Consider the following 26,414-nt stretch of genomic DNA (forward strand, 5'->3'; position numbering starts at 1 on the left):
CTGGGGATACAAAAAAAGAAGAAAGAGAGACAGTCCTTGATCTTAAAGAGCATAAAATATAATGGGGGAATTTTTGTTGTTTTAAGGATGTCTGTGACCCATTGAGGTTTTCTTGGCAACAATACTGGAGTGTTTTGTCATTTCCTTTTCCAGCTCATTTTCCAGGGGAGAAGTTTTGAGGCAAAAAAAGGTAAGTGACTTGCCCAGGGTCACAAAATTAGTATTTAAGGCTGGATTTGAACTCATGAAGAGGGGCCTTCCTGACTCTCAGCCTGGCTGCACCACCTAGCTGTGTGAATAGTGGAAGACAAAACAAAGAGCAAGGCTAGAAGGAGAGTGGGGAGAGGACAGGCTTCTAGGGAGTAGAAACAGATTGCAGCAAAAGTTGTAGCAGATGTGAAATGGAGTCATCTGGAAATCCAATTTCTTCCCTCTATAAAAGGTGGCTTTGGGAAGATTTTTGTCTTCTATCCTCCAGGACCTCCAATTACAAGAGAGAAGAGAGTAAGAGAGGTAGTATCTAGGCTCTAGCTATCAGACAGTGATGAGATCAAAGTGATGGGCTTAACCTGGGAGGGATATCTTGTTTAAGAAGTGGAAATCAGATGTAGCAAAACAAATATATATCTACCTCCACTTTCCTTCTCAGTTTTACTATCTGAATTTCTCCATTGTGCTCACAGAAACCTCACTAATTTCCCTTATTTTCATCTGTTCACCCTACCCTAAATTCTTAGCAACCTCTCATCATCATAGACTCATAGGATATTAAAGGTAGAAAGAACATTATCACCTAACCTGTGTTCCCCAAAATCCCCTCCTTTCATCCTATATCTTGTAATCTCATTCCTAATCTCTCATTTTACATCTCTGATTCCCTATCCAAATGCAATAGGGACTAATACAGTCTCTAGTCATTGAAGAGACTGGCTCAATCCCACTTATTCCAAATACATTCCTCAGTCTTTAAAAAAAACCCACTTGACAATGCTATCCCCTCAAGCTAATGTCCTATATCTCTCCATGCTTTCTTAGCCTAACTTCGAAAAAGAATTTCTCTTTGCTCATTCTGTCTACTTCTTAACCTCCCACTTAATTCTCAACCATTTGCAATCTGGCTCCCACCCCACCAGGGGACTGAAACTGCTTTCTCCAAAGTTACTAGTGGATCCTTATTCTTTCATTAAAATTTTTTTTCATTGCTATCCTTTGTTTTGTGACAAGGAAATCACTTTAAAAGACTGATATATATTAATTTAAGGTCGCCAAGGAATTCAGCTATATAATTCCTAAATGAAAACTCAAGTCAGCAGTCAACCTTTTATGGAGTTTTTAATTACATACAGGAGGAAGAAAGGTATTAGAGAGAGAGAGAGAGAGAGAGAGAGAGAGAGAGAGAGAGAGAGAGAGAGAGAGAGAGAGAGAGAGAAAGAGAAAGAGAGAAGGGAATAGGGCTTAAATACCCCCTCTGTTTAGGCTGGGCCAAAAGGCCCAAGCCCTTAGATAGCTGAGGCAAAGAAAAGAGATCAGTCCCTATCACTCACGTGACCAAAATGGAGAAACAGTCTCAGGGGCCTCCACCTCCAGCCTCCTTCAGAGCAAGCTTCTCAGAGCACAACCTCTCAGAGCAAAAACTTCTCGAACTCCTCCAGTCCTCAGACCCCGCTATCTTTAAGGAAACCATCTAAGTTCCCTCCCCTCAGTTCTCACATCTACCAATCACTGTCCATGTCTTCCCTGTGCCAATGGTGGCTCTAGCTTAACCCAGGACCACCCAGAAGTCTGCCCCTTTGCACATGTTTGTTGAAGGTCATATTCTCAAATAATTAAATCTTGATCCTTGCTGCAGCCCTTCCTAAATCCTTTTACTCTGAGTAGGGTGGAGATTGTAGTTTCAAGACCTGGTTCTGTCATTCCAAGTATCTCTATTGTATCAATTCTAAAATCAATCATGACTCAAAGAACTTCCTGTTCTATGCTTAAGCATAGGTCAAAGCCCTTTCCATTGTTCAGCAAAAGGTTTCTGTCCTAAAGCAGTCCCAAGTAGGGAGGAGAAGGATCCTCCCATGCCAAGGGGGTTCACATTCCAATAGAGTTCTTACTATCAGTAGGAAATTTTTTCCAAGTATGAAACTTTCCAATGGTGAAATTTCCAACATTCACAAGTCTAAGAAATTTCAAGGTTTACAGTTTTTACATCACAATATTTCCTTCTGCTACCCAGCAAGCCACCTTTTATAGCAAAGAATAATAAAGAGAAAAAGTAAGTTAAACAAAATTAACCAACACATAACCAATCAATGTTTTGTACCCATTTTCCCACCTTTGTAAAGAAGGGGAAGAGGTACATTTATTTTCTCATCTCTTCACTAGGGCTACACTCCATTGTTATAGTTGTACAGCATTCAGTTTCATTTTTTCCTTTCCAAATATTTATAGATACAGTTATTTTGTGTGATTGTTTTTTTTTTAATTCTGCTTGCTACACTCTGTATCAGTTCATATAGGTTTTCTCAAGCACTTCTGAATTCTTCAAAATTAACTGTTTCTGTTAAGCACAGTAATATTTGCTTATCTATTCCCCAATGAAGGATAACTTTTTGGTTTCCATTTTTTTTCCTAAAATTTGCATAAATTTTTAAATAACATGCAAATCTTCTATCACTAATAATCTCTTATTTGCCAAATGTATCTTTCCTGACCTTTAAATAATATGTGCTGCTATTGATCACCCTCTCTTCCTGGACATTCTTTTCTGGGTTTCTGACCTCTCTTGATTCTCTTCCTACTCCTTTCACTGCTTCTTTTCCCAGGCTGAAATATTACCCATATCTGTCCTTTAATTATGACTATATCCTAAAGGTCTCTGTCCTAGGCCCTCCTCTCTTCACTGTCCCCCCATGATCTTCCAGAAATGTAATTATCTCCACGCAGATGACTCCCAGGTCTATATACCTATCTCTGCACTCTCTCCTGAATTTTGCCTATTAAACATTTCATCTCAAACTCAAAGATGTCCAGAGTAAAACTCATTATCTTAAAATCCCCTTGCCCACCCTCTTTCTGAATTTTCTTATTTTTACTACAGTTAAAACCATCCTTTGAGTGACTCAGATCACTTTAGTGCCATCCTCAATTCTCCCATTAGCACCCCCACCATAACCAATCACCTGCCAAATCTTGATTCTTTTTTAAATTTAAATGTATTATTTACTTAGTAATATAAAGATTAAAATTTAGGGGAGACTGAGGCAGGTAGAAATTAGTTTCTCTCTGCAAGGAGTATTATTTTTTTTAGAGGTTTATTGAAGATTAAGGATTAAAGAAAAGTCAGGATAAGAAACACGTGCCTAGGCCAGAGTGGCCTAGACAAGATAATCTCACATCATGGAAGAGACACCTCTGCTCCAAAACAGAAGTCCAAAAAAGCCCCCGCCTACGAGGAAGACCCTTTAAATAAAATTTTGCTCTCGTCCCAGGTGAGAATTCAGTGAGATTAGAGGGCATTCTGGGAGCTAGTAAGGACTCCTGGGGAATGGAGTCCAGAGTTTAAATCTCAACTTTACATTCCCCCTGTTTGATCCTCTGGGAAGCAGTCCTTCCCCAAAGGATCATAAAAACATAATCAATTTAAAGATTACAATAATTTGAGGATAAGAGAAAAAAAAGAACAAAACCAATAATTGCTGGACGCATTGACAAAAAGTCAGTTAGGGGGCAGTCCCATTTGGCATGAAAGTATATATACAAATAAATGTTCAATCAACCACACCCAAAGTTCAATTTTGTGCACTTGTGGTCTGGAGGCTTCTTCATGGTGGTTTCTCCAACAGTTCAGTTCTGGATTCAGAGAGGTAGCCTCTTCTTTACCTAAAATTCTTCTCAAAAGGAATTTAAACTTTGCAATTTAAATAATGATATTTTTTACATTCCCCCCATTAAGAGGGTGATTAAAAAAACAGGATCACTTAGGGATGCATGGCTGAGGTATGAGGTATATGAATCAATTGGCAAGAGAAATTTAAAAAAAAATCAGAAAAATCCAAAAGAAAAGAAAAAATTTCTGGATGAAAATATAGATTATCAACATCTTATGTGTAAAAATTCCAAGTAAAGAAAAATAAATCTATAACAGGTCCTTCAATCAGGGCCCAATCAAAATGATCTAAGCAATGATGCATTTACCCAGTCAGTAGCCAGGACTACAGAAAGTTGCCACACTATGAGAGGCAGAAAAGAAAGGGACCAGATTATAGAAGCCAAGTAGGAGCCAAGTTTGGGGATACTCGTCTGTGAGTATTTTCAGAGTGAGTGTGGACACAAGGAAAGCCTATGTCTTAACAACATGTTAAACACAGTAACCTCGAGTCTTCACACTAGGTTCAAGACCTTTGTATTGGCCTAGAAGTGCATCAATCCATCCTGGATTGGCTTTTCTTTGGCTCTGTGCAATGGCTCTTGTGTGTATATCTTGTCCTGGAATCAGACAGAATCATTAAGCAAAGTCCCATAATTTTTAAATAATTAGTGGCATCATTTTTATAGTCTCTAGCTTTTTAGGGCATGCATTAACAAATGTATTTCAAACTTGTAGTACTGAAAAATCAAAAGGTTAAAGAAAATCTTAATGCTGGTGACATGTGCTTCAAATATAAAAAGGAGAGAAAAATATTTAAAAAAACTGAAAAAGTATATTGCACATGCAAGAAAAATATAATAATAAAAGAGCTTTAAAAATTCAAAAATATAGCTTATAATCATTGACACTCTGTGTCAGCTAAGAAAATATAAAATGCAAGGCTTTCTCACCAAAAATGAGATCCACTTCCTCTTTGTATCTGGCCATGATCACTGTGAGTATGAGGCAAATGAACTGAGAGAGGTAACATTTTTTCATTTTTAAAAATACAGTAGTGCAAATATGTAGATATCAATATCCCCAAAATTCTCAATAGCCCAATTAATTACAATAGCAAACAAATACACTATCATATTTCATATAAGTTGCTGTATGGCATTTTTTAAAACCTATGAATTGATGGACATTTGTCACACTTTTTTTCTTGTTTTTTTTTTTTACAAATGTAGCAATCTTTCAACCTTGGTAATAAAAATATTTTTAAACAAAGTAAAACTCATCTTGGGTTAAGAACATAATCAAGAAATCTATATATCATTCTGGTAGAAGTAAAATAGTGAGCTGAAGAGTATAACTAAAGGGGTACTCCTTTTTTGGAGGCTTATAAGGATACAAATGCCCTGAGATTAACTGCCCCAATTTCCATTCACATATTTAGAAATGTGGGAAGGTTGGGGGTTATAAAATGTATTTCATTTCAGCTACTAGAATGGGCCTTACCTCGTGGTAGGGGCAGGCAAAAATAACCAGAGATTGTTAAAAAAAAATTACAAAATCATATTTAAAAAACCCTTAAAATCATTTGAGATATTTAGCATATTAAATTTTCCAAAGGTTGTTATACAATTATAACCAGTCCTGAAGTCCATCTATGTGATAATTTACAAAGTCAAAATAGAAAGGCTGTTTTTTTTTTTCATATGGGCTTAATTACAATAATATTTGTTCAGCACAGTTATAGGGGAAAAACAACAGAATTTCAAAACTCAGTACACTCAAAATAAATTCAATCAACCTTCAGTGTAACAGAATATTGAATCCAGTAATATATGAACTTAAAATCACAAAGTTAAACCATAACAAAAAATGCAATAGAAATACAGAGAGTTTTTATAAACCATTGGAGTCCAAAATGTCTTAGAATATAGCCTCTAGTCTTTAAAGTTCCTTAGGTGTGTTTATCCATTTAAATGTCTATTGTCCAAAGGCAGAAGAGTGGTAAGGGCTAGGCAATGGGGGTCTGAGCAATCTGCTCCGGGCCACACGGCCATGAAGTGTCTCAGGCCAGATTTCAACTAGAGACCTCCCATCTCTGGGCCTGGCTCCCAGTTCGCTGGGCCACCCATTTGCCCCTTCAAAGTTAAAGTTGAATCTTTGGGCTGAGTCTGCTCCCTGACAGGCAGGTGAAGTCAATGAAATTACCAGAAGAGTCAAAAGGTATCCTTTTAAACATCCCATTGCTATTAAGTTTCTGTTTGAAAAATCTGTTTCTTCTCCTCTCCCTTTCTCTCTCCCCTGCTATGATCCCTCCTCCTGCCCCAGTCCATGTGGAGCCAATACCCCCGTTTTGTTACCAGCTGATAGAAATGAGTCCCGAGCGATCTGCTCCAAGGAACTGGGTTTGCTGGGCAGGCAGGTCACCAGGTGATTGCAATCTTAGTTGAATCAGGTGGGCCAGGTAATCGAGAGAAAGACCGCGGGGTGCTTAAGATAGTGTTAACCAAAGTTTTAACTCCAACTAGGCAAAGAGAATAAAGGATTCCCTTTTCACAAGTGCAAACTCAGAATAGACAAAGAGAACCAAGAATTTCCTTTCACAGTTGTGGATGCTAAGTCTTATGTGTTCTGTATTTAAATCAATTTTCTTCTTGCTGCTCTTAATATTTTTTCCTTACTCTAGGGGCTATGAACTTAGCAATTGTAAAGATTAAAATTTAGGGGAGATGGGGAGACTGAGGCAGGTAGAAATTAGTTTCTCTCTGCAAGGAGTATTATATTTTTTAGAGGTTTATTAAAGGATAAAGATTAAAGAATATACAAGTAAGAAACATGTGCCTAGGCCAGAGGCCTAGACAAAATAACCTCACATCACGCAAGAGACCGCCTGCTCCAAAACGGAAGTCCAAAAAGAGCCAAGAGACCTCTCAAAAGCCTTTGAATCAGCTTAAATACCTCCTCGATCTCAGCCCACGTGAGATTACAAGGCATTCTGGGGAAGTGGAGCAAAGGCTCATGGGGATTGTAGTCCTGTATTCGAGTCTATTTTTTACACAATGATGTTCCTGTGCATTTTCATCTTTGAATCTCTTTGAGGTAGTAATCAGTGGATTATTTCAATTTCTATTTTACCTTCTGTTTCCAGAACTTCTGGGCAGATTTCCTTGATGATTTCTTGGATTATGGTTTCTGAATTTTTTTTTAATTGTAACTTCTAGGGAGTCCAACTATTCTTTTTTTTTTCCCTCTTAAATTTTTGTTTATTTATTTTGAGGTATTTTCCCATGGTTACATGATCCATGCTCTTTCCCTCCCTCCTCCCAGAGACAACAAGAAATTCCACTGGGTTATACATGTATTATCACTCAATATCTATTTTCATATGATTCATTTTTGTATTAATCTTTTAAAAACCAAAACCCCACATCTGACATTCGTATAAACAAGTGATAAATCACAGGTTTTTCTTCTGCGTTTCTACTTTAACATTTAAATTAGTTTCTCTACTAAAAGTATTATATTTTTAGAGGTTTATTAAGATTATTAGAAATCAAGTTTAAAGTAAATCACTGGCTTAAAAGGTTATAGCTAAAGAAGAAAGGTCAGAATTAGGGGAGGATATCAAAATGCCAGGGAGTCCACAAGTGACAATCATAACTTTGAACGTGAATGGGATGAACTCACCCATAAAACGTAGATGAATAGCAGAATGGATTAGAATCCAAAATCATACCATATGTTGTCTTTAAGAAACACACATGAGGCAGGTAAACACTCACAAGGTCCGAATTAAAGGATGGAGTAAGACCTTTTGGGCCTCAATTGATAGAAAGAAGGCAGGAGTTGCAATCATGATATCTGACAAAGACAAAGCAAAAATAGACCTGATTAAAAGGGATAGGGAAGGTAAATATATTTTGTTAAAAGGGACTATAGATAATGAGGAAATATCACTAATCAATATGTATGCACCAAATAGTATAGCACCCAAATTTCTAATGGAGAAACTAGGAGAATTAAAGGAGGAAATAGACAAACCATATTAGTGGGAGATTTCAACCAACCACTATCAAATTTAGATAAATCAAATCAAAAAATAAATAAGAAAGAGGTAAAAGAAGTGAATGAAATCTTAGAAAAATTAGAGTTAATAGACATATGGAGAAAAATAAATAGGGACAAAAAGGAATACACCTTCTTCTCAGCACCACATGGCACATTCACAAAGATTGACCATACACTAGGTCACAGAAACATGGCATACAAATGCAGAAAAGCAGAAAATAATAAATGTAGTCTTTTCAGATCATAAGGCAAAAAAAATTATGATCAGTAAGGGTACATGGAGAACCAAATAAAAAATTCTTTGGAAATTAAATAATATACTTCAAAATCAGTTAGTTAGAGAACAAATCATAGAAACAATTAATAATTTCATCGATGAAAATGACAATGGTGAGACATCCTTTCAAACCTTATGGGACGCAGCCAAAGCGGTAATCAGAGGAAAATTCATATCCCTGAGTGCATATATTAACAAACTAGGGAGGGCAGAGATCAATGAATTGGAAATGCAAATAAAAAAACTTGAAATTAAACAAATTAAAAACCCCCAGAAGGAAATCAAACTAGAGATCCTAAAATAATCCCTAAAGATAGAGATCCCTAAACAATCTGCAGGGATCTAGGAGAAAAAACACTATCCACAAGCAGAGGACAAACTGTGGGAGTAAAAACACCAAGGAAAAGCAACTGCTTGACTACAGGGGTTGAGGGGACATGTCTGAGGAGAGACTCTAAATTAACACTCTAATGCAAATACCAACAACATGGAAATGGATTCGAATCAAGAACATGTGATACCCAGAGGAATTGTGCGTCGGCTAAGGGGGGGAGGGGGGAGGAAAAGAAAATGATCTTTGTCTCAAATGAATAATGTTTGGAAATGACCAAATAAAATAATATTAAAAAAAATCAAGGATACAAAATAATAAACCACATGCCCATGGCTGAAAGCCAAATTCAGAACCCCCAGCACTTAGTCTACTCACTACATCCTTGCAATCTCCAAGTACAGGAAGAGACCGAAGTAAGCATTACAATCAGTTTAAATACAAATTGTGATTTTGGCCCAGGTGGGGATTCATGGGAATTCTGGGAACTGCCAAGGACTTCTGGGGATTGAAGTCTGGGGTTCAAATCTCCATTTTTACAATCCCCATTTGATCGTTATTGGGAAAAATTTCCCCAAAAAGGATCATGCAAACATAATCAGCTTAAAGATTACAATAATTTGAGGATAAGAGGAAAAGAATAAAACCAGTAATTGCTAGACGCATTGACAAAAAGCAAGTTAGGGGGCAGTCCCCTTTGGCATGAAAGTATACATACAAATAAATGTTCAATCAACCACACCCAAAGTTCCTTCTTGATCTTCTCGTGCAGCCTTTGGTCTTGAGGCATCTTCATGGTGTCTTCTCCAAACAATTCAGTTTCTGGATAGGAGAGGTATCATGTTTCTTAACCTAAAATTCTTCTCAAAAGGAATTTAAACTTTGCAATTTAAAATAATAATATTTTTACATCCCCCCCTTGAAGAGGGTGATTGAAAAACACAGGGATCATTTAGGGATGCATGGCTAAGGTATGAGGTATATGAATCAATTGGCAAGAGAAATTAAAAAGACATCAGAAAAATCCAAATAAAAAAAATAATTTCTGGATGAAAATATAGACTATCAAAGTCTTATGTGTAAAAATTCCAAGAAAAGGAAAAATAAATCTATAACAGGTCCTTGAATCAGGGCCCAATTAAAATGATATAAGCAAGTAAGCATTTACCCAGTCAGTAGCCAGGACTACAGAAAATTTGCCACACTATGAAAGACACCTACCTCTTAACATATGTTAAGCTTCACAACCTTGAGTCTTCACACTAGGTTCAAGTCCTTTGTATTGGCTTAGAAGTGCATCAATCCTTCCTGGATTTGTTGACCTGTGTGTTCTTTTGGCACAACTCAGGTTTAGCTTTGCTTCTTTGGCCCTGTGAAATGGCTCTTTTGTATATCTTGTCCTGGAATCAGACAGAATCATTAAGCAAAGTCCCATAATTTTTTTAAACAATTAGTGGCATCATTTTTATAGTCTCAAGCTTTTGGGGCATGCATTGACATTATAGCAAATGTATTTTAAACTTATATTACTGCTAAATCAAAAAAGTTAAAGAAAATCTTAATACTGGTGACATGTGCTTCAAATATAAAAAGGAGAGTAAAAATAAAAAACAAATAGTATATTGCACATGCAAGAAAATATAATAATAAAAGTTTAAAAAATTAAAATATAGCTTACAATCATTGACACACTGTGTCAGCTAAGGAAATATAGCATACAAGGCTTTCTCACCAAAAACGAGATCCATTTCCTCTTCATATCTGGCCATGATCCACTGTGAGTACAAGTAAATGAATTTTACAATTTTTTTTTAATAAAGAACAGTAGTACAAATATGTAGGTATCAATATCCCCAAAATTCTTAATAGCCCAGTCAATTACAACAGCAAACAAACCCACTATCATTTTTCAAGTTGCTGTATGGCATTTTTAAAAGCCTATGAATTGATGGATATTTGTCACAATTTTTACAAAAGTAGCAAATATTTCGACCTTGGTAAACATATTTTAAAAAAAGTAAAACTCATTTTGGGTCTAGAACATCATCAAGAAATCTAGATATCATTCTGGTGAAATGGTAAAGTGAGCTGAGGAGTTATTAATGAGAGATGCTCCTCTTTTGGGAGTCTTCAGGGGTACTATAAGCCCTGGGATTAACTTCCCAGCTTCCATTCAATTTTTGTAAATGCGGGAGTTGGGGATTAAATTTGTATTTCACTTCAGCTACTAAAATGGGCTTTACCTCCTGTTAGGGGCAGGCAAAATGACCAGAGATTGTTGAAAAAAAATCTAAAAATCATGTCTAAAAGACCCCTTAAAATCAATTTGAGATATTTAGCTCATTAAATTTTCCAAAGGTTGTTATACAATTGTAGCAATGTTCTTATGGAGTCCATCTATCCTCTATGTGACAATTTACAAAGTCAAAACAGAAAAAGGCTGTTTTTATATATGAGCTTATTCAATAATATTTGTTCAGCACAGTTATAGGAAAAAGCAACAGAATTTAACAGTAGTTAAAACCCAGTACATTAAAATGATTCAGTGTAACAGAATAGTACTGAATGCAGTAATATATAAACTTAAACCCAACAAGATTAAATCTTAAACAAAACAAAGAGCAAAATGCAATATAATACAGAGATTTTTATAAAACACTGGAGTCTGAAATGCCTTAAAATATAACCTCCAGTCTCTTTAAAGTTCCTTGGGTTTTTTTTTTTAATTATCCATTTAGATGCCTATTGTCAGAAGGTAGAAAATTGGTAAGGGGTAGGCAATGGAGGTTAAATGACCTGCCCAGGACCACACCGCCAGGAAGTGTCTGAGGCCAGATTTTAACCCAGGACCTCCTGTCTCTTGGCCTGGCTCTTAATTCACTGAGCCACTGAGTTGCTTCCCCATAGTGAGGGTGGGTTTTAGGAATTTCAAATTGGGCCAATGCATTGCAGGGAGTTGAACTTCTCTCCTGACTCCTGGGTGAGCTAAGTAAAAGAATCAATACAGTCAAAAGATATCCTTTTAAAGCCATGCTTGTAAGTTCCTGTTTGGAAAAGTCTCTTCCCTCTCCTCTCTCTCCCCCTCTGCTATTCTCTGCCCCTTACCACATGGAGGCTAATCATAGCCTAAAGAAAAATCACCCCCGTTTTTTACCAGCTGGTGGAAGTGAGTCCTGGGCCTGGGGCAATGAGCGATCTGCTTGGAGGCCAGAGTTGCTGGGGCTGGGCGGGTCGGAACCGGGACATTGGATCAGGAGAGAGGATGTGGGTCAAACAGGTCCAGATTGCAGGAGCGCAGAAGCAGGGCCGGGTGGGCAGGGCTGAGACCAGGTGAGCAATCTGAATCAAGAAAGTCCAAAGCGGTAAGCAGGTAAGCAGGCTCGAGCTGATTCAAGAGGCTTTGGAGAAACGTGGCTTAGAAATCATTATCTAGGCTACCTTTTTTTTTTTCAATTTGAGAAGTTCTTATCCCTTCGTGGTTGCCATTAACTGTAACATTTAAATTAATTTCTCTACTAAAAGTATTATATTTTTAGAGGTTTAATAAGATTATTAGAAATCAAGGATACAAAATAATAAACCACGTGCCCATGGCTAAAAGCCAAATTCAGATCCCCCCTCCCCCACACTTAGTCTACTCACTACATCCTTGCAATCTCTGAGTATAGGAAGAGACCGGAGTAGGCATTACAATCAGTTTAAATACAAATTGTGATCTCAGCCCAGGTGAGAATTCATGTGAGATTATAGGGAATTCTGGGAACTGCCAAGGACTTCTGGGGATTGAAGTCTGGGGTTCAAATCTCCATTTTTACACTACTCCCATAGTTCTTTCCTTTGATGGGTATATCATTCTTTCTCATGAGTCCCTAAGGACTGTCCTGCATCACTGCATTAATATTAGTAGCAAAGTTAATTATATTTTATCGTTCCACAATGCTTCACTTTCTATGTACAATGTTCTCCTGGTTCTGCTCATTTCATTCCATGTCAGTTCATGGAGGTCTTTCCAATTCATATAAAAATCAAGCAGTTTATCATTCCTCATAGCACAATAATATTCTATCACCATCATATACCACAACTTGCTTAGCCATTCCCCAATTGATGGACATCCCTTCAGTTTCCAATTCTTTGCTACCACAGAGCTACTCTAAATACTTTTGTACAAATGGTCCTTTCCCTTTTTTTTGGAATCTTTGGGACATAGACCTAGTAGTGGTATTACTTAATCAAAGGGTATGCACATTTTTAAAAGCTCTTTGGACATAGTTTCAAATCACTCTCCAGAATGGTTGGCTCAGTTCACAATTCCAGCAATAAAACATTAGTGTTCCAATTTTCCCATATCCTCTTCAGCATTTATAATTTCCATTTTTTGTCATGTTAGCCAATTTGATAGTTATAAGTTGTTTTCATTTGCATTTCTCTAATCAAGAGTGATTGAGAGCTTTTTTGACATGATTATATAGTCTTGATTTTTTTCATCTGAAAACAGCCTATTCCTATCCTTATTCATATCATTTATCAAGTACAGAATTATTTGCATTCTTATGAATTTGACTCAGTTTTCTGAGGCCTTTATCAGAGATATAGCATAATACTTTTTTATTATATTTGTCTATCAATTTATTTTGTTTTTCCCCAATCCTTGGGCATGTACTTTATTCCCAGTTTTTTTGCTACAACAAAAAGTGTTGTTATAAATATGTTGGGAGTTTGTGGGGACTTTCTTCATATCAATGATCTTCTTAAAGTATACACTCAATGGTGAAATCTGTGGTCACATTTCAATCACTTTACTGAATTAGCCTTCTAATTGATCTTCCTGCCTCTATCTCTCTTCCTTCAAATCTATCCTCCATTCAGCTAAAAATGTAATATTCCTAAAGTATAGTTTTGACCAATCACTCCTCTGCTCAATAAACTCCAGTGGCTCCCTATTATCTCAAAGATCAAATACAAATTCCTCATTTTTTGGAATTTAATATCCTTCAGAATCTGGTTCCAACAGCTTTTTTTTCAAGCTTATTATTATATTCTACTCCCCTTTTATGCACCATGTACCAGACAAAATAGGATTCTTACTGTTCCTCACACACAAGGCTTCATCTCCTAAATTTGTGCCTTTGCCCAGGCAGTCCTCCACACATGGAATTCATACCCTCTTGACCACTGTTTAATAAGAGTTGCTAGTGTTCTTCCAAAGCTCCACCTTCCACAAGAGACCTTTCCTGAACCCCCAGATGCTAGTGTCTCTTCATCATTATTTAGTTTGTATATACTTATATATGTATATATTGTCTTCTGAATATTTAATTTTCTTGATGGCAGGGATTGTTTACATTTTTTCTCTGTATTCTCGGAGCCTAGCACAGTTTTTAATAAATGCTTGTTTACTGACTAACCTCAGATGTCACTGATTTTAATCCATGCCTGAAGCATTATCAGGCTCAGAGAAGGTATTCCCACATCCAGGGATATACCAGATTTAAGGCTCACATGATGCAAGTCTCTATATTGGCCATTCACTGGGTTGGAATCAGAGGGTGTAGGGTAAAATTTCAGCTTTGCCATTTGCTTTCTCTAAGACCTTGATCCAAGTTATAACCTCACTGGACCTCAGTTTCCCCATTTGTAAAATGAGGGAGTTGGAATATGTAGGAGTAAAACTGAATAAATACTCCTGGTATTTAAAAATATATAGTAGGGCAGCTGCGTGGCTCAGTGGATTGAGAGCAAGGCCCAGAGACGGGAGATACTGGGTTCAAATCTAGTCTCAGACACTTCCTAGCTGTGTGACCCTAGGTAAGTCACTTGACTTTCATTGCCTAGCCCTCACCACTCTTCTGCCTTAGAACCAATATACAGTATTGATTCTAAGACAGAAGGTAAGGGTTTAAATATATCTATACATCTATGTCTATATCTATATCTATCTATCTATCTTTATGTGATTTTTAATAAGAAGTCAAAAGAGAGGGAAAAGAAAAAAGGTTCTTTCAGTCAAGTGAGTAGAGCAAAGAGAGCCAGAGACTCACATCTGCAGCACTTTACCAAAAGCACAACCCCCCCCCCCAAAAAGAGCCCCACAGTGTGGGTCTCAGCCAAATGTATGTCCGAAGCATCCTTACATAAAATGAAGACATAACTTAAAAGGATGCTGGGAATGTAGTTCAGGTGTTGCAAAGTTTCCATCTGCACAACTAGATGCTCTCAAGAATCTCACTCAGCTCTAAATCTCAATCATATGATCCCACACCTTATGAACAACAAAAAAAGCAAAGCATGATTAGGGATGGGGAATGGGGGTCTGTATTTTCACTGAAACAGGAGAATTCCTAGGTGAGGAGCAGCTCTCTACCAATACAGTTCAGTGTCTTCTCTGAAAGTCATAATTTTGAAGAGGTAGTTAAAATGGAGATATCAAACACAGAAGCAATAATCCTGAGTGGCTGAAATGGATTAAAATATAACTTGCAAATATTTAACAAAATTAAACAAAAATACAATAGAGCATAGATAATGTTAATATATGACACAACCTCCTGTCAATTTCTAGAACAAGGCATATAGAGCATTCTCTCTGGCTGTCCCCAGGCTTAGAATGTTCTCCTTCCTCCCATCTGACTACTAATCAACCTAGTTTCCTTTAAATTCCATTCAAAATCCAGTCTTCTAGGGAAGCCTTCCCTAAACTTTCTTAATTCCAACTCTTTCCTTCTTTTAATTATTCTCTTTTTATCCTGTATGTAGTTTGTTTGCAAATAGATGTTTGCATCTCTCCCTCTTTATGTAAACTCTTAGAGGCAGGGACTGTCTTTTGCTTCTTTTGTATCCTTAATACTTAGCACAGTGTCTGACTCATAGTAACCACTTAATAAATGTTTAATAATTGATTGACTCACATGGATCTTTATGTACAATTTAGTGGGCTCTGTTTCTATTTAAATCCCTTGTTACTGGCCTAGCACAGAAGAAGGTAAGTGACTTGCTCAAGGTCACATAGCCAGTATAAGTCAAAGGAGGTATTTGGACCCATATCTTTCTGGCTTCCAGGGTAGCTTTCTATTCATCTTTGTAAAGTTATGATTACTTGAAGTTAAAGAAATTTTTAACTCTACCAAACAAAGGTGTGGAGGAATAATCAGTTGATCTCAATGTTGGTAACTATGACAAATCCAGAGATTATTTTTTTGCATGCTTAAGGTTTTTTTCAGGAAATATTTCAGACATATTCCAACTGAGAGGCTTTATTTTTACATCTTCTTTCCTGTGCCCCTTGTATCTTGGTCACCAAGTCTTACAGAGAAAACGTGACTATTAAGTATACCTAGGTTCTCATTCCTCTCCACCACAGGAGTCAGTCCCTAATGGCTTTCATTCTCTCCCCTCTCACTCTGGTTCCAGGCGGGTGGCAACTGCAGTTTATCTTTGAATAGCTTTCCCAGTTAGAAAATCAATCTGCCTTCCTTCAGTCCCAAGTACAAATTAAAAGAGAGCCATAGAAAATTAGAGCTGGAAGGGATGGAGATCATTTAGTCCAAATTCTTTATTTTAATACAAGGGAATCTAAGGTCCAGATGGAGGAAGTGATTTATCAAAGGTCAAAACTAAATGAGTTATGAAAATTTTCTTTGGAGATTCTTCAAAACAATTAGCAAGTCAAATAGCATTTATTATGCACTTATTAAGTGTCACATGGTACAATGGATACAAAGCCAAGCATGGAGTCAGGAAAACTTGAATTGAAATGTGGCCTTAGACATTTACTAGCTGTGTGACTCTGGACAAATCACTTAACCTCTGTTTGCTTCAGTCTCTTCATTTTTAAAATGAGGATAATAATAGTATCTACCTCCTTGGGTTGTTGTGAAGTCAAGATAATAATTGTAAAGCACTTAGTACAGTGCCTAGAACAGATTTCATATGAATATTAGCTGTTGTTATTATTATTAACATTGGGGAAACTAAGAAAGGCAAACCCTCTATTCCTATATGTAAATAGATATGCACAAATAAGACATACACAGGACAAGCTGGGGGCAGTTTCAGATGAAAGGCAATAAGATTAAAGAGGTCTGGGAAAGGCTTCTTGCAGAATAGAAGGCTTTGGTTGTGTAAAAAATATTATTATTTAAATTGCAAAGTTTAAATTCCCTTTAAAGAAGAATTTTAGGTAAAGAAAGATGATACCTCTCTGAATCCAGAAATTGAACTGTTGGAGAAGACACCATGAAGAAGCCTTCAGACCACAAGCTGCACAAGAAAATCAAGAATGAACTTTGGGTGTAGTTGATTGAACATTTATTTTGAATGTATACTCTTATGCCAAACGGGACTGCCCCCTAACTGGCTTTTTGTCAATGTGTCCAGCAATTATTGGGGTTTTTTTCCTCTCTTATCCTCAAATTATTGTAATCTTTAAGTTGATTATGTTTTCATGATCCTTTTGGGGAAAATCTTTCCCAAAATGATCACACAGAGAAATGTAAAAAATGGAGACTTGAACCCAGGACTCCAGTCCCCAGAAGTCCTTGCTCACTTCCCAGAATGCTTTGTAATCGCACTGAATTCTCACCTGGGCAAGATCACAAATTATTATTTAAAGGAGTTCCCGGCCTACTGAGGGGTCCTTTCCTACTTCCACTTCCCAGAAGATGCATCTCTCATGATGTAAGTGAAATTGAATGGGCCTCTCTGAGCCTAGACACATGCTTTCTTATTCTGTATTTTCTTTAATCCTTAACCTTTAATAAACCTCATAAAATATAATACCCCTTCTAAAGAGAAACTAATTTTAACTCTTACAGCTGAGAAGGAATCTGGGAAAGCTAAGAGACAGAGACAAGGAGGGAGAGCTTTCTGAGCCAGAAAAAGTGTACAGTCTTATTGATGGAGGTGGGCAATGGGCAATGATAGAAGCAGGACCTTTGTGATTTGAAATCTTGTATTTCTCTCTAGTTAGCACTAGTTAAGCATAAATTGCAAAATCTGTATTAATCAGTTAACTATTGTGTAATTGTGTTTTGTTTTTTTTAAACCCTTACCTTCTGTCTTAGAGTCAATACTGTGTATTGGTTTTAAAGCAGAAGAGTGGTAAGGGTTAGGCAATGGGAGTTAAGTGACTTACCCAGGGTCACACAGCTAGGAGGTCTCAGGCTAGATTTGAACCCAAGTCCTCCCATCTCTGGGCTTGGCTCTCAATCCACTGAGCCACCCAGCTGCCCCCTGTAATTGTTAATCATCTGTACTGGTTCTATACTTTTCTGTGCACCAGCTTTGCGTTGTTCTGTATTATTAATCATTTATGTTGTTCTGTATTTACCTTTGTTCTGAACTGTTAGACATTATTAATTATATCCTCTCTATGTTCCCCATTTTGATGAGGGCATTCCAGAAGGGTAATTAGACCTCTCTATGATAACAAATGGAAACATGGAAAACACACACACACACACACACACACACACACACACACACACTGGCAGTCCAGGGCCTTCAATAAATATGCACACCTTAATGGGGGGAGGGTAGAGGAGAGAGGCTACTCCACCTGCTTTGAGGCTATTCTGTTAGCTCCTAGGCATGGGCTGGTGAAGATCCAGAAGGGGGATGCTCCCTTATCCCTCTCCACTGCACCTGAGGACATTTTTCATATGCCCCTCCACCCTGCAGCCCAGTTCTAGCATTTCCTCCCTCCACTGTCTGAGGTAATGGGGAAAAAGGAGTTCACAGGCAGCTTGAAGGTGCAGTTTGGGCACACAATCTCTTAAAAGGTTTGCCAACGCTGCCCTAGGCCACTGCACCCGCCTAGACTATTATACTATCTTAAAAACAACTTTTTAAAATAAAATTATTTTATGCTTCTGGATTGAATGGAGTTTTGAGCCCCTCATTCTTGGAGCGAGACCCTGCTACAAACTTGGGGTGTGTTTTCCCACAACATTATGTTTAAAGAACAAGAAGTAAGTGCCAATGGATCAGAGTACATGGAGGAGCATAAGACACGAGAAGACTAGAAAGATAGGAAGGACTTTAAGAAACAGAGGATTTTATATTTGATCCTAGAAGTAAACAGACCCAAACTCAAGTTTAGTGAACAGGGTGAAGTCAGACCTGTATTTTAAGAGGAACAATTTAATAGGTGAGTGTACAGACAAGGTAGGAGAGACTTGAGGGAGGAAGCCTAACCAACAGGCTATTGCAATATAAGATAGTATCATTTCTACCTGGGGATGATCTGTAATCAGATATAAATCCCCTCTCATCCTAAGAATTTTTTGATTCTGTGCAAAATCTTTATTGAAGCTTTTACACCTCCAGGAAGCCCTGTCTTTATATTGGTCCCTTTCTTCTCTGAACTTCTAGAGTACTTGTATCGTACCCTATAAATCTGGCCAGCACATCACCTTTTGTTCTATATTGTCATCTAATTGTTCCCTGAGTATTAACCTTGTCTTCCTTGCAAGATTACAATCTCCTCAAAGCATAAGTCTGGTATAGTAGAAAAAGCAGGCTGTGCAAGGAGTAAAGAGAACTTCGGTTTTAGCAATAGCATATTTATTAGCTGTTTAACTTGAGCAAGGCCTATCATTCGAGGCTTTAGTCTTTCCTTTAGTAAAATGGGAATAAAAATATACTATCCATCTCAGCCAAGTTATGAAAAAAGGCCTATTTTTCTGCATCTTTGTCTTCACAGCATCTGACTCAGGAATAGGCACCACCTTAACTGTTTAAATAATGACTTGTTGAATTAAGGTGTAAAAGATCCTTTAGAGTAAATGTTAACTTTCCAGAGATGATTGTTTGCTATATCAGATCTGTTTAAACTTTCAAGAAAAAACAAAACTGTTTTAAGATCCCAACAAAATGAAGTAGCTCTGATCGTATAAATTCAAGGGGGGGGGGGGGGGAAGGTAGCAAGGGAAACAAACCACAAAACTCACAAAACTATTTTTTCCACCCTATGCCTATGACAGTAAAGGTCTCTGAGTCATTTGGGCAAGGTAGGAGGTGCTCTGATAACCCTCTAAAGAAAAAACTAAACAGCATTAGCAGCATATGAGTTTTGGTAAGTGATGCAATCACATATTGAGGCCAAGCTTGCAAAACTGTTCCCTTTTCCAAAACCTCAACAGTGAAGTTTTCAGTCTTCCATATCTTCCCCAATTCCCTATTTTCTAGACCACTGCATCTCTCTAAGGTCATCTAGTACAACTCCCTGATTTTACAAATGTGGTTACTGTGGCCTTTGGAGAATAAGGGATTTGATCAAGGTCACAAGACTTCATTAACTTTTAAATCCAACATGAAGCTAAGGCAGACAGAAGGCATCACTAGTGTTTTGACAATAGTCAATTACATATTTAATCTTGATTGCTTTTTTTTAATCTGTTCTCACCCTACAGCCCTTTCCTTGACCTCATCCCAGAGGCAAAGGAGGCATTGCACTTGGAGTCAGAAGACCTGGGTTCAAATGCTGCCTCTGACACTACTTCTTTAACAATCGGTAATTTACTTCTCTGTTTCCTCAATGAAATAAGGATTAGGAATAGATAGTTTACTAGTTTCTCAGGTATGGGATTCGAACTCGTGAACGTCAGGAACGCGAACATAATTGATTTGTGTAAGTCTACAGGAGAGTCCCGGCTTTCGAAACCTTCGATTGTTATTGACTAGGACGCTGGAGGTTCTGCGCATGTCTCGGAAATTCGGCCACCGTCCCCACCCCCACCTACTTTACAGAAGTTCCTCCAGGGGTTTCGAAGAGGAAAAAAAAAAAAATCCCAACTATAGCGCACGCGCATTTGACCCTCCCCAGCTTCGGATCTCTCCGTAATTGACGGAAATTGCCGAGCCTCTCTGGAGAAGGGCAAGGTAACCAAACTTTAAGATAGATTTTCTAAATTGACCCGTGGGTAAGGAACCTTGCTCTTCCACGCAACTTACCGTGCAAAGAGAACTTGGATAGTTTTTCCCCCGGTGAGAATCATTTCCATTTCCGTGAAGGCCGTGACGCTAGCTCGGGGGTGGGACGAAGCGGGGTCACGCCGTGACGTAAAGGTCGGACACGTCGGCGGCGGCGGCGGCGGCGGCCGAGGCAACCGGAGCCGGATGTGCCAAGATGGCTGCAGCGGCTGTGGGGTCTGTGCTGGGGGGAGCTGGAGCCGCTGTCGCCAATACTGCCGCTGCCTTCCCCCGTGGCTGCTGAGAGGAGCAGGCGGACCGACTCTCGGGGATCTGCGGTGTGGCCGCAGCGGCCTCCCCGCGGCGGGCTTGTGGGACTTGGGAGTCCGGCCTGACCGGGGCTGTGTCAGGTAAGCAGGGGGTGGGGGAGTGGGGGCTGGCGGGGATGGGGCAGCCCCGGCCGGGAAGAGGGGTGAGCTGGGAGCACCGGACATCTCCACCTCTTGAGCTTCCTTCAGAGTCTGCTGTTGCCGCCGCCTCCGGGGAGCCTTCCCGGAGTTGGGAGGAGCCGATCTTTGGGGACCTTCAAGTGGACTGAGAGGAGGTCTTGTTCAGTCTTAGCCCACCCTGTTACTCTGCGCAAGTTTCGTCAATTTCCCGAGCCTCAGTTTCTCTGTCCGTAAAATGAGGGAATTGGAACTGGGTGATCTTCAGGAGTCCTTCCAGCTCGACATCCTGTGATTCCTAGGGGGCATTCCAGCTCTGACATTCCAGGATTCTAACCCCAGAACCGGGAGGCCTTAGGCAACCCTTCACATGCCTGCCCTCGATGCTCCTTGCTTTCCTCCCCCCACCCCCTAGGTTTCCCAAACAAGAGTTCCTGCAATAGTAGAGGCAGTGGGGCACAATGGATGCTTGCATTCCAGCCCTTGTTCAGCACCCAGTTGTCCTGGGACCCTGAGGGAGTCTCTTCTTCAGAGAAGCAGTTTCATGCAATTTAAAGATCCCTGGATGTTGAGTCAGGAGGACCTTTGTGGGAATCTTGGTACTTTTATTACCTTTGTATTCCCTAAGTCAGTTTTTGTTCAATTAAGCACAAGTGCCTACTATGTGAAAGTCACTTTCTCTGGACCCAAGTTTGTATCTGTAAACTGTAAATGAGTGTAATTAGGGATCTGTAAGGTCCAAAATTCTACAGAACTACATAGATCATCCAGTCCAGCTTAAAGTTTATTGGGTCAGGGACGAAGAGAAGGCAAGTGACTTGCCCCATAGTGGCATAAAGAAATAGTGACTGTACTGGTTTGGAATTCAGATCATACTATTCTTGTGATACTACCCACTTTCAGTGATTCTTGCTTTTTCTTGTATGTTTTCTCTTTGTTTACTTATTACTTCTCAATAATAACACAACAGAGCACTTCACAACCTTTTGAAGTAGGCATTATAACTAATAGTTCCTCCATTTTAGAGAAAAAGAAACAGAGAAGTTAAGAGACTTGCTAGTGGTCAGTGGACATTAGTCAACAAGAATTAAAAACATGTCCAACACTGTACTAAAGCAGTGGGGATACAAAAAAAAGGCAAAAACAAAGAACCTTCCTTCAAGGGGCTCACGCTTTATTGATGGAGATGACATGCTAATAACTACATACGTACAAGTTATAAACAGAGTAAATGGATTTTATCTCAGAGGGAACTCAGTAGCACTGTGGTGAACCAGGCAAGATCACCTGCAGAATGAGGGGTTTAAACTGAATCTTAAAGGAAGCCCAAAAAGCTAAGAAGTGAAGACATGGGAGACAGGGCAGAAGGAACAAAGTTGGGACACAGAGTCCTGTTAAAGGAAATATAAATGGGCCAGTGCAGCTGGACCATAGATTGGAGAGGATAAAAATTAAGACTGGACATGTAGGAAGGAGCCAGGTTATAAAGTTCTATGATTGCCAAACCAAGGACTTTAAATTTGATTTTGAAGGTAATAGGGAGCCACTGCAATTGAGTAGGGAGTATGTGTGACATGGCCATACATATGCTTTAGGAGAAAATCACTTTGGCAGCTGAATGATGATGGCAGGTCTGGAACCCGGAGTCCAATTAGAAAGCTACTGCAATAGTCATAGTGAGAGATGCTGGAAGCCTGTAACTAGGGTAGTGGCTGTGCGATTGTATACAGAGTAAATTAACATCAGAAGCAGGACTCTAGTCTCCTAACTTCAAATCCAGCACTAATTTAATTTCCCTTACACTGTTCTCCGATGTTTCTAATTACTATTAGCTTTTATTATGTTTTATCCCCTTCACCATCCTTTCCTAGAGTGAGAACTATGTCTCACCAAAAAAAGGCCAAAGGAAATACTACAAATGTTATTGCCTTTCTTTAAAAACGAGAAAACTGATTCTCAGAGGAGGAGATTTTGGGATTTAGAGTCAGAAGAGCTGGGCTCTCATACTTGCACTGCTACTTATTACCTCTGTGCCCTCACGGACTGGGCTTATGGTTTCCTCATCTCCAAAATGAGGGGATTACATCCAGTGACCGACCCTTAAGATCTCTTACAACCCAAATTCTTGTGATCCTATGAAGATCCTATTGTGTACATAGTGCCTAGTTGCTAGGTAAGATACAAAGTTCAGGCATGGTTCCTCCCCTTACAGTGTTTATAGTCTGGCATTATGATACAATCACAGATAAGGTAATGGGCAATAAACAAAATAGAGTGCTGCAAGAGGACTAAGTAGGGAAGTTATTGATTAGGACACCTAGGAAGGCTTTATAGAATGAGTAGAAATTCATCAAGCTGAGAAGCAGGGAGCTTTGTGAAATCCAGGTATAAGGTATTCTAGGTATAAGTAATAGCGGCGTTCCTACGATAGAGGAATTTGTGTGATTTTCTTTATCTCCTTTGAGACCTTTATTTTGTTGTGATTATTGAAGATCAATACTTGAATATTTCATGCACAGCTTTCTTATGAAGGAATGTGCAGCTGAAGATAAAACTAAGTTTGGAAATTTTAGTACAATATATCTTAGCATGACTTTGCTTACCTTACAGCTTGTACTTTTCAAACACTGCTGGGGACTTTTTTCATATCGGATAGATGTTGTGTCATGGTTGAATGTGGGCCACAGGTCATAAAAATCATAACACTTCAGAGCTGAGTTGAAATGAAAGAGATTTGTACTGTTTCTTTAGCTGTAAGCTAATTTGATAATATCTGAAGGGTCTTGGACAAGTGGTTACTTTCTTGATTGCTTGGTGTCGGCTTTGTCAGTTTTTTTATAAATTGCTTTTTAAAAAATATTCAGACTTTCCTTAAAAGAAACCTGAAGCCTTTTATAGGATAAGCTGCAATATTCATATTTCTAGTTCCTTTGGTCTCTTTGCTCAAAGGTGCCTCAGTAGATGAATGTTTTGTCTCCAATGGATGACTGAGTTTTCCTTAGATATGGTTTTGTTTTGGCTTTACCCTTTATGGCAGGAGGAGCTTTGTTTGTATTTTTTTCTTTCAGAGGTGGTCAGTATATTCCTAAAGGAGAAATTTCAGCAATATTTTTAATAGGTTTTAAAAAGAGGAATTTAAGTTGTGTTTTTTCCCAGCAAACACCTTCAGTAGAAACTTTGTGTCTGAACACTTTGTTAGAAGACACTTTGAGATCAGTTAGTGCAGTATTATACTTTAATATTTTAAACTGCTTGTTAGATTAGATGTGTGTTGCTAGTTCACTTTTAAATATGTATGAACCTGGGTTTTAGAAGGGCATTTCTTATTGTATATTATTATTGCTGGATAACAAGTAAATATTAACTCACAATGATTTGTTGTGTGGTTATTATTTTAAGAATTGTTTTTGTACATTTCACCTTTATTTCCACTGTGCATTGTTTTTCATTATTCCATCTTTGGTAAGGTGTGTAGTTTTTATTTATCTGCATTCTTCCTTAGTATCAAAATTAGTTGAATAATTGTCACATTAACACAAAGGTAGAATATAGATGGGCTGTTAGAGTTTAGGGGTTTCTTTGACACATAGATTTAAATTCTTATAGCCTAAAACATTTTTAAGAGCACCTATTTTATGGATATTTAGTTTTGCTCATAGCAAGGCATTGGTGCAGAAAATGTAGGGTATTTAATAGGGATGCAATTGAACTCAATTGAAGAGATCAGTTTATGAATAATTTATCTGTGAGAAGATAAGTTAGTTTCTTTGAAACAGTCTTTTTGCCTTTTTTTATAAAGGGAGGTTGATTTGAAGCTGGAGTAATTTTACTGAATGCAACATTCCCTAATGAATAAAGTGCCATACTTACAAGTAATAAATTAAGTGCCTGTGTGCATTGTTTTACCTGTTAATAGAAGAAGGCAATAGTGAAATAGAACGTTCAAATTAGGTGTAATTTTGGGTAAAGTTGAGTATTGTCATGTCATAGTGCTTTTTTTTTAAGCTGTTAAGAAAAAAATTTGTGGGCAAGTAATTTTCTTTTTTACTTTATAAAATATTTCTCAGCTAACCACCCCTATATTTTGGAAGACTTCTAACTTCTTTTAAAAATTAGGGAAAGATATAAATGAAAACTTATAAAACCCAGAATGAAATTCAGGTAAAATTTGTCTTAGAAGTCAGCAGTTTGGGTTCTGGCCTTAGGATCAGGGTTTCAGTGGGGTCATCTTTTGATTTTTAGTCTCAGACAACCACTCCTCATCTATTTCCATATTCTTCCCAGAGAAAATGAAGTGAAAGTCCTATGAAGAAACAGGGATAGAACACAGATCTTCAATTTTCTATCTAATGTTCTTTTTAAAACAATACATTGTTAATTTGGACTAATAAATTTCTGGGAACAAAGCTTTTCTTAACAAAGTTAGGCATAGAGAAAGTGGGGTGGAGCTCTAGCTCCTGTACCATAGGGACAGAATTTTGAAGAGGCAGAGGTGGTGAGGAAATCCTTGTCCTGGAAGACCTTTTCTATGCCCTCTCTGCTATGCTTCTATTAACAAATTAAATGTTTTCACTTCCAGAGCAAGGATTATCTTGTTTTTCCTTGTATTCCTAGCACTTAGCAGGATGCTTAGCACTTAGGAGGTACTTAGTAAATGCTGGTTGATTTATCAACAGAATTTCAGACAACAAAAATACGTTTTTGGAATACATCTTCAGTAATTGAAATATTATGATATTAAGTCATGAAGGTATAGTTTGCGTGTGTTGAGTGGAGTATTTTTTTAAACCCTTATCTTCTGTCTTAGTATCAGTTCTAAAAGAATAATGGCCAGGGGTAAGCAACTGGGGTTAAGTGACTCACCCATAGTCACACAGCTAAGAAGTGTCTGAGGTCAAATTTGAACCCAAGTCTGCTCACCTCCAGGCCTGGTGATCAATCCACTGTGCTCCCTAGCTACTCCTGAGTTGAATGGAATTCTAACCTATCATTTGAAAATCTTGAGAAAGATTCTTCATTTGTTCTGCTATCAAGCAATATAAAGCCCAGTTGTACATTTACTTATTTACTTTTACATGGTTTTAACTTGGTGTGAAGTAAATCAGTCAAGAGACACTTATTGAGCTCCTACAAATTGCCAGACTCTATGTTAAACCCTCGGGAAACAAATGAACTGTATAAAAGGATTAGAAGATTTATTAAAATTAGTATTTACTAAAGCTAAGTTTGTGGACTAAATTATACCTAAAAAGTTAAGAATTTTCATATTCAGAATTATATAATTATTATATTTGGAGTTTTTCATATATATCCTTAGTGGGCTTTGACCAAAGTACTTTTTATTTGATTAGATAAACTTTTTTTTTTAAACAAAAGGATGTATAGATAGAAAATATTTTCAGCAATTTGTTGCCTTAAATTATGAATTGTTTTCAGTTATAACTTAATATGTTGCATGTTATATGGATTTCCCCCCTCCCTTTTGTTTTATTTTGTTTTAAAATTTATTTATTTATTTGTTTGTTTATT

At 37.9% G+C, this 26,414-nt stretch overlaps 1 protein-coding gene and 1 long non-coding RNA gene across 9 annotated transcripts in view; one reads left to right on the top strand and one right to left on the bottom strand.

Annotated features, from left to right (window-relative positions):
- Positions 1-3,262: 3,262 nt before the first annotated feature.
- On the bottom strand, positions 3,263-20,581 carry LOC103092537 (uncharacterized). Of its 2 annotated transcripts, none has more exons than XR_008915369.1 (5): positions 20,482-20,581; positions 11,684-11,868; positions 10,262-10,304; positions 9,751-9,929; positions 3,263-7,714 (listed from the first exon to the last, which is right to left on the bottom strand). It is a non-coding gene; the product is annotated as an uncharacterized LOC103092537 (long non-coding RNA). The 2 variants fall into 2 exon arrangements; XR_008915370.1 differs by having other exon boundaries at positions 3,263-9,351; positions 20,482-20,568.
- The window catches only part of SEC16A (SEC16 homolog A, endoplasmic reticulum export factor), a 51,466-nt gene continuing 45,440 nt past the window's right edge, over positions 20,389-26,414 (top strand). For 5 of the 7 annotated variants that reach the window (XM_007475305.3, XM_007475308.3, XM_007475307.3 and 2 more), the window contains exon 1: positions 20,579-20,849. The gene's annotated coding sequence lies outside the window, so the exon portion shown is untranslated. Of the gene's footprint in view, positions 20,850-26,414 lie in introns of all 7 variants that reach the window. The other 2 variants (XM_007475306.3, XM_056812687.1) reach the window with 2 other exon arrangements.

Source organism: Monodelphis domestica, chromosome 1, assembly GCF_027887165.1.
Source record: "Monodelphis domestica isolate mMonDom1 chromosome 1, mMonDom1.pri, whole genome shotgun sequence".
In the NCBI taxonomy this organism is placed as follows: domain Eukaryota; kingdom Metazoa; phylum Chordata; class Mammalia; order Didelphimorphia; family Didelphidae; genus Monodelphis; species Monodelphis domestica.